This window comes from Ischnura elegans, chromosome 7 (assembly GCF_921293095.1).
Source record: "Ischnura elegans chromosome 7, ioIscEleg1.1, whole genome shotgun sequence".
NCBI lineage: Eukaryota > Metazoa > Arthropoda > Insecta > Odonata > Coenagrionidae > Ischnura > Ischnura elegans.
In genome coordinates this window covers 55793359-55807039 of record NC_060252.1, presented here as the reverse complement: position 1 = coordinate 55807039, position 13681 = coordinate 55793359, and the positions used below count along the sequence as shown (strand labels likewise).

Below are 13681 nucleotides of genomic sequence, written 5' to 3'. Positions count from 1 at the left end.
CGAGTTTCCTCGAGAGAAAAATTAATCATTTTATGCACCAAACTCCTGGAAAGTCGAAAAGACGAATGGTATCCACGCTAAGGCACACGGCCGAAAGACATGGAACAACTTCTAGCAGGTCCTGAGCTGGCTTGACCCTGGATTCAACCGATCCAGTACTCGGATCATAGCAACCACCAATCCATTTTTTTGCGTTCAGTGCTCCTAAATCCGTTTCGACAAAAAAAGCCTGCTGTCCGTTCGGACAATAATGCAACTTCGAGGATAAATTAGTATCATTCCATACGACTGTTTTTGCTCCCCGAAATGCACTATCCTCACAAACGGATTTTCGCTCGTTTTTCCATCTAGCATATGTAGCGGTCGGCAAGGTTGGAGGTCCTGGGCTTTCTTGACCCTGGATTCAACTGATCCAGTACTCGTATCGTAGCAATCACCATTTGAAGTGCTCCTAAATCCGTTTCGATAAAAAATAACAAAACCATTAATCCCGCTGACCGTATCCACACCTGGTGCGTTGTGACTTGCGGCCCTCCTGCCTCTTTGCGGCCCCGTGGCTCCTTCTCCACGGAAATTACAGCAGGGACTCTCCGCTCCGGATACAGGGATCCCAGTCTCGTCTTCCTTCTGGCAGCACAACCAATCCTTCTGCTTCCTCAGTCCACGGAGCTCGACGACGACTTCACTGGGCAGATCCCTGGCGACAGAAACGGCAAATGAGGAACGTCTTAGGGGACCACGGAGGACCAGTGCCTTCATCAACGACCGATCACAGAATGCCTCGTCTCCATAGAAACACTTGACGGACTATAGGACCCCTCTCCCCTTTTTTTTACACCTCCTCATACCCCCCCACCTTTTTTAAAAACTTCATTTCTCCTCCTCTCTCTCCACCAGCCGACCATCTCACTACCCCATTTGGTTTCGATTCTACCCGGACTCTCTGCCCCATCCCACGCGGCAACAATAAGCCCCGTTTCCTCCTCCTCCCACCGCGGGACCAAAAACTAACCCACACCCCCTACTCCACACCGTTACCGTAGGCCGCATCGCATCCCCACCACGGTTAACCTGTAACAGTTTTCCGTACTGAATCTTCTCTCTGTGAGACGACGATGATGCTTTGGGCGAAGGGAAGGGTGGGTGCGGTGGGATGGGTTCCTGAGAGGAGCGTGGGGGAGGACGGAGGGAGGGGAGGGACTACGGGAGGAACAAGGGGGATGAAGATGCTCCCGGTGGGGCAGTGGGGTGCGTCCCCGGAGGAGGGGCAAAGGAAGACGGGTAACGTATTTGGGACACCAGGCGTCTCCACAGGAAAGATTTACGCATGCAGGTGGGAGGGATACGGAAGATGATGAGAGTAGGAGAGCTTATTTATGTTTACGGATACATTTATTTGGCGAAATGGCTAAGTGTTTCAGAAAGTATTCTTCACAAAAGAGAACTTAATCCAATACGTACAATGGAATCCGGCTCAACTATGTGGAATTTGATATTCACAAATGAAAAGACGACTTCGTTGACTTCCACTGATTTATTTTCTTGGTACGACATGTTTCGATCCATAGAAGTCATTTTCAAGTATCTATGAAACTACTTACGTAGTAATAAGGTTCTTGAAAATGACCTCTAAGGATCGAAGCATGTCGTGCCAAGAAAATAAATCAGTGGAAGTCAACGAAGTCGTCTTTTCATTTGTGAACTAAATCCAATATCTTTTGTGAGGAATCCATTTGTAATTTTTGTATTATTTTACCAAAGTATTCCACTGATAAATGTATTCCTGACGATTTGATACAGAGAAATGATGAAGCATTTAAAAAAGTTTACTAATAAGTTGATTCTTTTAAATTAAATCATTTTAAGTTCTCTCCCTTTCACTAACAATAAGTGGAACAGCATCATCCTCCAAAGGCATCTCAATACAAAAAGAGTGAGTAATGGGGATTTGTCGTTTCACCAGTTGGATGAATTCTTACCAATCGATGGCAATGATTCCGATCTGAATAATCAGATAGTTTTATAATACAAAGGAGTATTTAAATTTATGAATGAAGAAATTTAGAAAAAATTGTTTTCATAGTTAAATTTCTTGCAGTATTCTCAGTATCCATACACCAGTCGGGCATAGAAATGGAAATATTTCGTGAATACCTACACTCACTTCAGCCTATTTATTTTCTACCAATACTCGTAGAACACGATACATCAACCATAAGCTGCCCATACCTCCGGAAAATAAGAGTATCCTGGTCGTGCCGATTAAACATTTAAACTAATGAACCTTCATCATAATCATTATTGGTTAAAAATCCTAAGATTGGTTTGACGTAGCTCCCCACTCTTTCAGATAATCTTTTCACACCTACGTATTCCCTCTTTTTCACATCCTTCTTCCTCACTTGTTCCATGTATTTTGTTTGCGAATTTTAATAAAATAGAAATAATCTCTCAAAATGGAAAAGTTTCACTGCGTGAAGTCGGACGCTATCAGTAATACTTCATTTCTCCGTTTCTCATTTTCCTCTGAGCTATTATCTTCAAATGAGCATCGTGCACTTACCTACATTCACCGCTCCTGCATTGAATCATAGCAGATTTTTAACTCATGCGCATAAGCTACAGACTGGAATGGCCGCAATTGCTATTCATCTCAAAAACATTCCGAATTAGTTCCAGCCGAAATTAATCTACTACGTGGTAATGATATGATTTTTTTCCTAATTTTAGTGAGCAATGAAGATCAAAAGCTTCCACCCCACAATTTTGTTGCACGTGACGCAAGAAATATGTGCGAATCGGCTCTTTTTTTTAATCCATCCCGTCGCTCTCATTTTTGTGGCCGCGAGCGATTTTTGGGGTTGAGATGAACCTATGCTACATGAATTCTATCTTGCGGTCATTCATACTGTCGCAACTGAGGAAGTACGTAAAAACAGCGTGTTATCCGTCTGCTGCATCTTCGCTAGGGAAAAAAATGACGAGAATTCTCGGCATTCGTGCGTAACGTCTAACACGTTAACTCCTTCCGCCACACACCTATCGAACACACAGTTGCGGGTTAGTGCTTAGATGTAGATAGATGTGGAAGACTCACATTCCTTCCAACTTCCCCTTTGCGCAAATAGGGTAGTTTCCTTCATCAAAGAAAACGAAAGGCATTGATTGCGATTATTTACCCACTTTAAGTGTGTTCATAATATACAAATTATTTATTTGGTTTTAGAAATCTTACTTGATTCCAAGTCTTGTCGCCGTCCAAGTATACCATTAGTAGGTACCCATGAGTTAATTACTCCCCAGAAGCTCTGGTCCTTTCACGCATTCGCCGTTCATTCCGGCATTATAATTTCAGTAGGATTTTTATTTATTTCACTGCGTGTAGCCTGAAGCTATTAGCAATCTTCCTATCTTCATTTCTCATTTTTCTTCGTGCTATTATGTTCAAATGAGCATCGTGCACTTACCTACATTCACCGCACCTGCATTAAATCATACCGGATTTTTAACTAATGCGCATAAGCAACAGATTGAGATGGCCGCAATTTTTATTCATCCCACAGCATTCTAAATTCTTTCCGGCTTAATTTCATCTACTACGTGATTATTTATTTTGTATTTTTAGTTTGATGAATAGTAGGCTAATCCAACTCAGGCAGTCAAACATGTCACAACGCGTTCATAGATTTTTTTAGAGTTCTCGTGAAGGTTAACGGCTGATGCCTAGACATGCTCCATACCAGGTTATTTAAAATCCTTTTAACCCTCTGGTCCGGCAGTTCTTTTTAAATATCCGTCACTGAGCAAAACTTCCATCAGATTTCTGGAGCTAGTTTAAAAATTAAAATATTCTATGAATGTCATACTCACAAATAAATTCAGAATCTCTTTCTGGTATGATACTCCAAGAAACATTTAACATTTTGGAGTGGAACGCCGCAAGTTGAGCACACATGCCTAGTTTCTATTCTCTCAATACCTATAGTATGGCTTTAAGCCCGTTTTACACGGACACGTAATTGCGCAGGTTATAACCGCATTTCATTCTCAATACGGCGTAGAATTGCGCGAATACACGAACGAAATTAAAACAGGGCATATTTTGCCACCTCACGTCCATGTATTCTCCCATGCGTTCTGGCAATTCACCGCTTTACACGACACAATTTTGATTGCGACTTCGTACACACGTCAGATTGTGCAAGTATGTGCCCCGTGTAAAACGGCCCTAAAAATGCTTAAGTTGACCGTCCTAAATGAGGATAATCCTTGTCATCCGTCAGCTGCATCTTCGCTAAGGAAAAAAATTACGAGAATTCTCGCCATTCGTACGCTACGTTTAACACGTTAACTCCTTCCGCCGCACAGCTATCGAACACACAGTTGCGGGTTAGTGCTTAGATGTAGATAGATGTGGAAGATGCGTATTTCTTCCAACTTCCCCATTGCGCAAATAGGGTAGTTTCCTTCATCAAAGAAAACGAAAGGCACTGATTGCGATTCGTTACCCACCATAAGTCTATTCATTATATACAAATTATTTGGTTTTAGAAATACCAGTTTAGACGAATGTAAATGGTCAATTTTAACCTCATTTGAAAAAGGCCAGATTGGAGGCCATGCGATGCCACTCCGCGCGACGTCACAGGGACCTAGATTCTATACGAGTAGTCAGGAGTTTTACATCGTCTGAAATTATCAATGCATGCATGTGGCACAGAGCTCAGAGAAACATCTCTCAATAATCGCCTATTAAAACTGCCTAAGGTCGGAAAGTTTCCTTCGTTTGATAGGGTATTAATAATCCTTATTTAATCCAAGCGCTACCTGCTAACAGGGTACTCTGCTACCTGCTAGCAGCCTGCATCGTAGCGGCTCTCATAGCCTCGCAACAAGGTGGCCTCACACGGCGGCAGCCGGAACCAGAATGACGTCACGTGGGCTTTTCCCAGCATTCATCCGTCGCGTTTTCGCACGCTTGAAAATTTTCACTTTCAACTTAATTGCGAAAAATAGTTATCACCATTTAAAAATCTAAAAGCGTGAAATACGTACTCCAGGAGTAATGATTTTTCGATTTAGGCAATAAAAAAATAACTGGAAACCACCCTATTCACTTTCCTATCTAGCCACGGCTTCGTCCCCACGGAACGTAATTGATTCAGAGAGACATCCGTGGGCGTACAGAGCCACCACAGCGCAAAAAGAGAGACGCGTGGGTGGGTGTGGACCCCACAACGCTATCGGAGTGTGGGCGAGATAATGCGAGGGATCCGCGCACCGCAACCCCAAAAACACTTCGATCCACTGAGAGTGAACGAAAGGACAGTCTCCTCGAGGGTGTCACATTACACTCCAGCCTCAACTACCGCTCGCCAAGAATCAACGAACGCGACGTCGAATGAATACAATTTCGAAGACAATTACCTACTGCTCCAAGGGCGGATCCAGGATTTTTTTGGGGGGTAGGGTGCAGTTGCGTAGTTGGGAAAAAATTTTGTCGGTACTCACCAAAAATTGCCAACAGCTGAACATGTGTTATAAATCTGGCCGCGATTGAAATGTCAAACTCCAACTCTTACGAGGTGTGTTCAAAAAATATCGCGACTTTTGTGTTTTTTCAAAAATAATTTATTTATTCATGAATATCTATGAGTTCTTGCCACAGGGTAGAACGGTCAATAAGGAATATTACCTGCAAGTTATGCGCAATTTGCGCGAAGCAATCCGCCAGAAACGCCCGGATTTGTGGAAGAAGAAAAATTGGCTTTTGCACCACGATAACGCCCCTGCTCACACATCGTTGCTTGTGCGCGACTTTTTGGCCAAAATCAACACACTAATGATGCCGCAGCCACCGTATTCCCCAGATCTGCCCCCCTGTGACTTTTTCTTGTTCCCTAAACTGAAGAGACCCATGAAAGGACGACGTTACGCTACGATTGACGAGATAAAGACGGCATCGAAGGAGGAGCTGAACAAGATAAAAAAAATGATTTTTTGAAGTGCTTCGAAGATTGGAAAAACCGTTGGCACAAGTGTATAATATCTCATGGGGATTACTTTGAAGGGGACAAAATAGATATTCATGAATAAATAAATAATTTTTGAAAAAACACAAAAGTCGCGATATTTTTTGAACACACCTCGTATATTAGTTCCAAGTAGTGCCACGAGATAACGCTGAAAAAGTTAATAATCATCTCCAATTTTTCTTTCTGAAATCCATTGAAAAATTTACAGTAAGGCTATTTTTTACAGATTTAAAAAGGTACTTAGTTTAACCGGTACGCTTATAACGAGTTTAGATTTTAGGGAGTACGCCATACCGGCCCAAATACATCACTGGTCTTCAAGCAAACGGTCTTCCCATCTTTGAGATTAAAAACTAAACAACACGTAACTATTACTGTGCGAAATATTCTCTTTATTTTAGTATAAAAGTGGTGAATATGAAAATATTAATCACATGCACACATAATAACGACAGTTTTCTATTATGCTCCTTTCAGACAGCTTATCCTATTTTATTGTTAACTCGCGATCAATAGCTGATAAATCAGTAGGGATTACGTGTTTTCATCTTTGCATAGGATGATCTCTCTGTCGCCTCAATGATTTTCTCACTTTCGCGTAATAACACCACCTCGGTTCGTTACATTCTTTTTTTATTTTATTAGAGATATAACTTTTGGTACTTGAATTTACGTGCAAAAGAAAAGTTTTTCAAGTACCGTCTACATTGAATTCTATTACTGATTACACAAAACAGAACGAACGTAATGATAACGGAACCGTATTGAAAATCTTGCCTATTTTTTAAGCATCTGGGGGGGGGGGCACGTACCCCCATGCCCTTCCCCCCTAAATGCGTCTATGCTTACTACCCAGCGTTATCCTGGTATTAGTTATATGCTATACTTAGTTTATATGTACTCACTTTTGTGCCATTTCGAACTTCTGCGGTCATTTTTTTTTACGTTAATCGCTGTTCACTACATTTGTATATTAGCATCGTGTCACAGCTATACTAAGCGAACTCGACGACGACAATGAATTTATTTAGCCTGACCTCTGGATAAGTAGGCTTAAATTTGTAATATGGGAACATTTTTCCGAGCTACCACTTACCAATACTTTCCGCTAACCTTTTTTTCCTTGATGAAAATAAGATTTAATCCTAATCAGATATAAAATTGGGCCATTCTACGAGTCACAAATGGTACTGACTAACAACACGGAAATTCCTAGCTCCATTAATGAAGTCAACTTTACTTTCAGATATTATAGAACAGCATATTAAATGATACAATAAAAATCGTACTGTCCACTAAATTTTAATTACACAAATTCTACCTCTCCTGTTTCGATTGGCTTTCAATCATCATCAGAAGAAACAGTATAACTTCATTATAACGTATTTGTGAGACCACGCAATTATTAACGCTATATCAGAGTGACACTATAAAAGAATTATGGAACTAATTGATCAATAACACTGAAGAAATAAAAAGCTACGATTTTTCATAAATACATGCTCTAATGAGCTTATTGGTGTAAAAACAACTGAATTTAAAACTAATAATGTTTTGCTAATGAAGTTGTGTGTAAAAAAAGTCATCAAAATGAAATTTTTATACAACTAATACAGTATTATGTTTAAGTACAGGCACAATACCATATTTAAAAAAATTCAAAGCTTACAAGCATGGTTATATGAAGTCTTACTGAAAGAAATCTCTATTTTCTTTCAGGCAGTCCTTTGTTGCCTGGAGTTGGATTTTGTTGATGTTATATACGAGGTTTTGGAATATTTTAACGATGAATCTCAGGTTTTATCAATGATTACCCTTTTAAGTTTGGCGGGACTTAAAAACGAATGACGTTACACTCGTCTTGACCTTACGGCCGAGGCCGTAATAAACAAGTTGCACTTTATGTATATGTCTGCCTGGAATTGAAAAATGTTAATAATTAATGAGGACCATAAACCAATTGAAAACGTCAAGTTTGCGAATTTAAAATTAAGTTGACTGTACGATATCTTTGTGTGGCATTTACTCCACTAATGTGTCTTCTCCTCGGATTTCCTACGCTAACCTGGGGCAGCCAACTGCGGATAACCACGGCATGGCTCTTCGGAAGCTAGACCGAAATACTATTGACGCGAGTCTTCATCGATCGACCGAGATACCACAATGACGACCTCCCCATTGATCAGTGAGTTTCTAATTTTAAGTTTACCCAGCGGATCCTCGACCCTTTCCTTGAAATTCACAGGGGCCAATTAGCCATCACAATTAGGCCTCGAGAAAGATATTTACCCACAGACATATAGGTGTACTCTCTCATTTCGAGCTGTGGAGCATTAAATTATGGTATGCATAACCGCCACCGTTAACCGCGAGATTTGTAAGGGATAATTGCACTCATCAGCCAGAGCTTATTACGCGAGAAGTTACACATGTGACGCGAATCAAAAGATTACTGGAACGATAGCTTCGTAACATCCCATGCAGCGGGAGCAGCAAACTTAAAGCAAGCGTGCAATGAGCAGTAAGCGCGCGGAAAGATTAACAGTTGGGCAATTACACGAGCAATGGAGGCTTACGGCACTTCTCTCAATTAGGGGTTAAGTCAGTATTTATAACGCCTACCACTCACACAGTTTTAAGTTTATAGATCTTGAAGAATTTAAATTAAAATTTTTGCCAACATATTTATATGCCTTCATCAGGGTTATTTTTGCAATGAATTGGATTTGTTATTTGATGTAACTCATACATATTAGATAAATAAATGTATATTTATACATGCACAATGTTGTGGAAAAATGAGATGCAGGTAGAACATAATTATAAATGGTTCAAGCCACTATCACTAAAACATAGATACATAAAAAGAAAAACTCACACGGGAAAAATAAAACTCGGTGCTTTCGGAGTTGTAACTTCTTTCTCAGCCAGAGAGTCATTTTATTTTCTGGCTGAGAAAGAAGTTACAACTTCGAAAGCTTCGAGTTTTGTTTTTCCCGTATCAGTTTTTCTTTTTATGTGTCTATGTTTTAGTGATAGTGGCTTGAACCATTTATATTTATATATGCATGTATAAATAAATATCTCAATATGCTCCTCGATGAGGTATATAACACAAATATATACCAGGTTGAGCACACACAGTACAGAGCACAATTAAACATACAAAAGACTCACGTAACTAAATTTTCGGTGGCACTACCACCTTTTCCTAATTCCATCCTCAGTATTTTTCCTCACTCTGAGGAAGGTGATAATGCCACCGAAAAACTAGTTATGTGAGTCTTTTGTATATTTAATTGTGCTCTGTACTGTGTGTGTCCAACCTGGGATATATTTGTGTTATATAAATAAATATATGCATACATGCACAGTAAACATTGCGACAAAAATTATATCATCAATAAACAAATCCAATTCATTGAAAAAACGCCCTGATGAAGGTGTATAAATATACCAAAACTTTGGCAAAAATTTGCATTTAAATTCTCCAAGACCTATACTCCAAGACACTAATCATCGTTATACATAGAGGTCAAAAGGAAGAAAAAAATTAATTTATTCGAATAATGCTCTATGCCAAGGAAAATCACTGCATGCCACAGACATCCCCGCGCGTAAGATTCATTAAACTAATTCAGAATACGGTATATAATTTTTTTCCTCTTTTTCCGTATTTCCTTGGGTCTCCTTTTATACACGCTCCCTTAAGAGCCATATTAATTCTTTATTTCTTCATCATAAGGAGTTCGTGAGTTTGCCAAAATATCGCATTGTTTAGCATCACATAAAAATGCAAGCCATGGCCGATTTTCTCATTCTCCTTAGGGTGCTATCTAAGAATGCATCACCTGAAAAACGCCTACGAGTACCATTAAGTAGAAAAATGTTCGCCATGAAAAAAATATCATGCACTTGAAAGAAAAAAATAATTCTCTTATTTTGAAAATTAAAATCAGTTAACTTTTCTTTCGTAATAAGTTCTGGAAAGGTTTATTAGCTCCAAACCAAATGATTCGTAACTTCCACCGCATTTTCTAGCGATTAAAGCTTTTTTCCATACTTCGATCTTAATCGTACATCAGAAAAATCCTTAACCGTTACCAGTACTGTGTAACTTTTGTAACTAATAGGGTAAATATATTTATGCCAAAGGAAACAGTACCCGTTACGATAGAATCATTAGAACCAAGATCATTTTCTCGCATGTACTTCCTCTGAGGACGATACCTATCTACTTTGAAGGATCATCTCAGTCAATTATCTACTCATTTTACAGCGCTCTCGGTCCGTTGACCTCCATTGTACGGGCTAAAACAATTCTTTAGTCCAATTAACTGTAATTATGTGCCCATTGATTTTTTCCAGGTGGGCGCAGTTGCTGATATTAGTGGGGAAGAAAGATTTATATGACCACAGAATGTCAAATAAATTTTAATGAAAATGTCTATTAATGTATGCAGCAAAAGGAAATTGGCTCATGTTAAATAGGCAAAGACGCATAGTGAAAAAATCTGCTACCGTTAAATTAAAAATGAGTAAAATATTACGGATACCCTCAATAGCTCACTGTTCGCGCAATTCTGTGTATATCTTGCAAAAATTTCGTGAGGGATAAGTACTATCCCCTTCGTCATACGCAATTCATATGATTCGAAGCTACCAATAAAATAAACCAAGGTAGGGTATAACCTCTAAGTATATCGAATACAGTTCACTCCATGGACTGACATCAACGGACCTAATCAACAAGTAATTTTCTATCAAGTGTTCAGACTTCTTTTGGTGGAACCACAGATCTGTAGTGCGAAATAAGCACTTTTTAATTTTCCACAAAACTTTTTTGAGAAAAAAACCAGGGTCGCAGTAGTCAAAAAGTTTTGCGGAACGTTACGAAGTGTTTTATTTCGCACTATAAGTAATTTATTTTCAACTAAGCGCCAAAATTATCGTACTCAAGGGAATCAAAGTTTTCGAGTTGAGGAATTGCAGTATTATGTATTCCATATGATTTTCATCCATGTAATTCAGGTGGTATGTCATATCGATCTACTGTATGAACATACATTCCGAAGTTTCTCGTTAATAGCGTAAACTTTAAATTGTAAATACGCGCATAAATCACACGGTATGAACGATCACGATCGATGCATCATCTTCTCTCCGAGGCATAGAACCAGTGAGAAAATCGAAAACTGTTATAACTGAACATAATGTACCATTTACATTGAATTTCAATAAATTTGATTGGGGATCGGGTTGGTGTGGTGGGTCTAAAAGTGTTGGCTTCCCACCCCGTGGGCTCGGGTTCAAATACCGACGGTGGCCGAAAAATTTCAGAGACTAAACGATTCCTTCTTGGATGCGGACAGAAGGACATTTTGAGCGCAACACTCCGTCCGTCGGATGGGACGTCAATCCGTGGTCTCCTTGGCGCCTTTCGTTAAGAGGAGGCTAATTCTGACGCCGTATTTCCTCCACCCATTCTTTCATTCACTTCCCTAAGGAGAACATGACCTCAGTTGTCGGTCCCCTCCTCCAAATACCACCCGCCATTAAGTCATTTGAAAGAATTTTATGCTGGGTGAGCTCTTAGGGCGCCAAAAATTTATTTATTTTGCGTTGGTTGATTATTTGCGAAGACCTGTTTCACGGGCTGTGGGTTGATTTTGGATTACTGAGTGATGTTCTCGATTTTTCCTGTCGTCTTTCATTGATGAGTGGGGTTTCTGTGAACCAACCAGTCTCCCAAATTCCCCTCGGTCCATCGGGTCCGTCACACTGATGAGTCGAGCCGATAGCTGGGAGAGGTAGCCTTTCGCATAAGGGTGGAGGAAACGGATGAAGAAACAAGGCCTCAATACGCAGATGGCCTAGTGTTTAAAGCAAGATCTACGAAGAACACGCCGCAAAAATAATAATTCTCTGTCAACTATTGTCTTCTGATCTCATCAAAGGTGATGACTATTTGTGTATTCTTAAGATGTTTGATTCTCGGCAGTGATTTCTACGATTTTAGTCAATTGCAATTTTGTCCTTATTATATTCTGTCCAGATATACTCGTATTGCCTTGCATATTTACATAGCCCATAGAGATCCTTATCATATTCAAAGGGATGGTTTCAGCGACGGAAAAAGGGAAGTGCCGAATGATGGAAAAATGGATGGGATTCCCGTCCCTGGAGCTATCGCGGAAAATGACCGGGTGAAACGGGCATTTTTCCGCTATCATTGGAGCGATCACTGGGTCATTCTCCTAAAAACGTACATTTTCTACAGGAAAATTTAAGAAAAAATAATTTTTGTTTATATAAGAACCAAAATTACAGTTTGTCATGCATGCAACCTAATGACTTAAGTTGCAGAGATCGTTGGTAATATTTACACTGTTTTTTATAATTTTTACTTTTGCGTTGGCTACAGACATGATGTATATATGCACACGGATATGGCAGAAGAGAAATATTGTGTTCACTCACGAGAAAAAGTTTGTTTTATAGTTATAGTGTATCATCATGTCCGTTATCATCTGTCATGACCGTGGACTGCAGAGTTCACGGACATGATGTCCACGGACATGACGATTTCCTCTAAATTAAGTTATAGTTTGGACTGACAATAGGTTAGCACGCTGTCCAGACTACATTGAACTTGCATCTTATAGCCGTAAAAGACATCTCAAATGTTATTATTAAAAGGTGCAGAGTGACTTCTTTTTACTTGTCCACGGACATGACTAATGATCTAGGCTCTTTCACAGAACTGAACTAAACTTTTTCTTCCAGCATTATAAACTTCACTAAACCAAGCATAAACTAAAAAACCCATTGTAGCTGACAATCTCCTTCCTACAAATTGGATGTTCAGGGCTCCCCCCATTTCCTGTGAATAATTTCCCATTTTTCCTGTGTTTCCACGGACACTGCTTTTTTGGGATGGATAAATGTTTTTTTATTTTATAAAAATTAATGAAATAAAAGCAACCCAAAAAGACTTTTTTGGAATGTTTTAGCTTGTTTAATGATATATTTTCAAACAAATTATTTAGTAAATGTTGTTAATACAATATACACCTCTTCGAAAATCTATATGGGACCGTCCACGAACATGACGAATCATAGTCTGTGGAAATTAAATTTGGGGAATGTATTTATTTTTCTTCACTAATTTCTCTCTATAGGTAATAAAATGGTACATGAAATCATAAGCCGGTTTAGTTTTGTTTTAATATTAATGTTTTTTATGGTAGCCCAAGGACATAATTTTGTACGATTACGGGAGAATGACTTCGCTGTAGCTGTCCCCTGAAAGGGATGGCAAAAAATCATCGCCTGATTCTGGCTTAAGAAAGCATTGAATCTTAGATTAAATATCAAATCCATGCATTTCAGTCAACTCTCAAGTCAGTATTCAGAGGATAAAAATTATAAAAGCCGCATTGGAAACATTTTCATAACTCAGTGTTCTCCATACTCCGCGACGCGGTCTGCTTCCGTATTCCTGCGTAAACTTTATCGTCCCCTGGGGTAAATGCGCGCCGAGAGCCGTATTTAAGGGTGGTCAGAACAATGGGAGCTGTTGCTTCTCACCTCTTCCACGGGGAAATCGTAAAACGCGTAACATTGTCCAACAATCGATCCCCTGG

The 13681-nt window shown here is 39.5% G+C and overlaps 1 protein-coding gene across 5 annotated transcripts in view; it reads right to left on the bottom strand.

The window, feature by feature from the left end:
- Window positions 1-13681, bottom strand: part of LOC124163086 (elongation of very long chain fatty acids protein 4-like) — an 89230-nt gene that overhangs the window by 43864 nt on the left and 31685 nt on the right. For 2 of the 5 annotated variants that reach the window (XM_046539874.1, XM_046539878.1), the window contains exon 2: window positions 510-697. The exons of 2 other annotated variants lie outside the window; for them this stretch is intronic. The gene's annotated coding sequence lies outside the window, so the exon portion shown is untranslated. Of the gene's footprint in view, window positions 1-498; window positions 698-13681 lie in introns of all 5 variants that reach the window. One more of the 5 variants, XM_046539879.1, reaches the window with a different exon arrangement.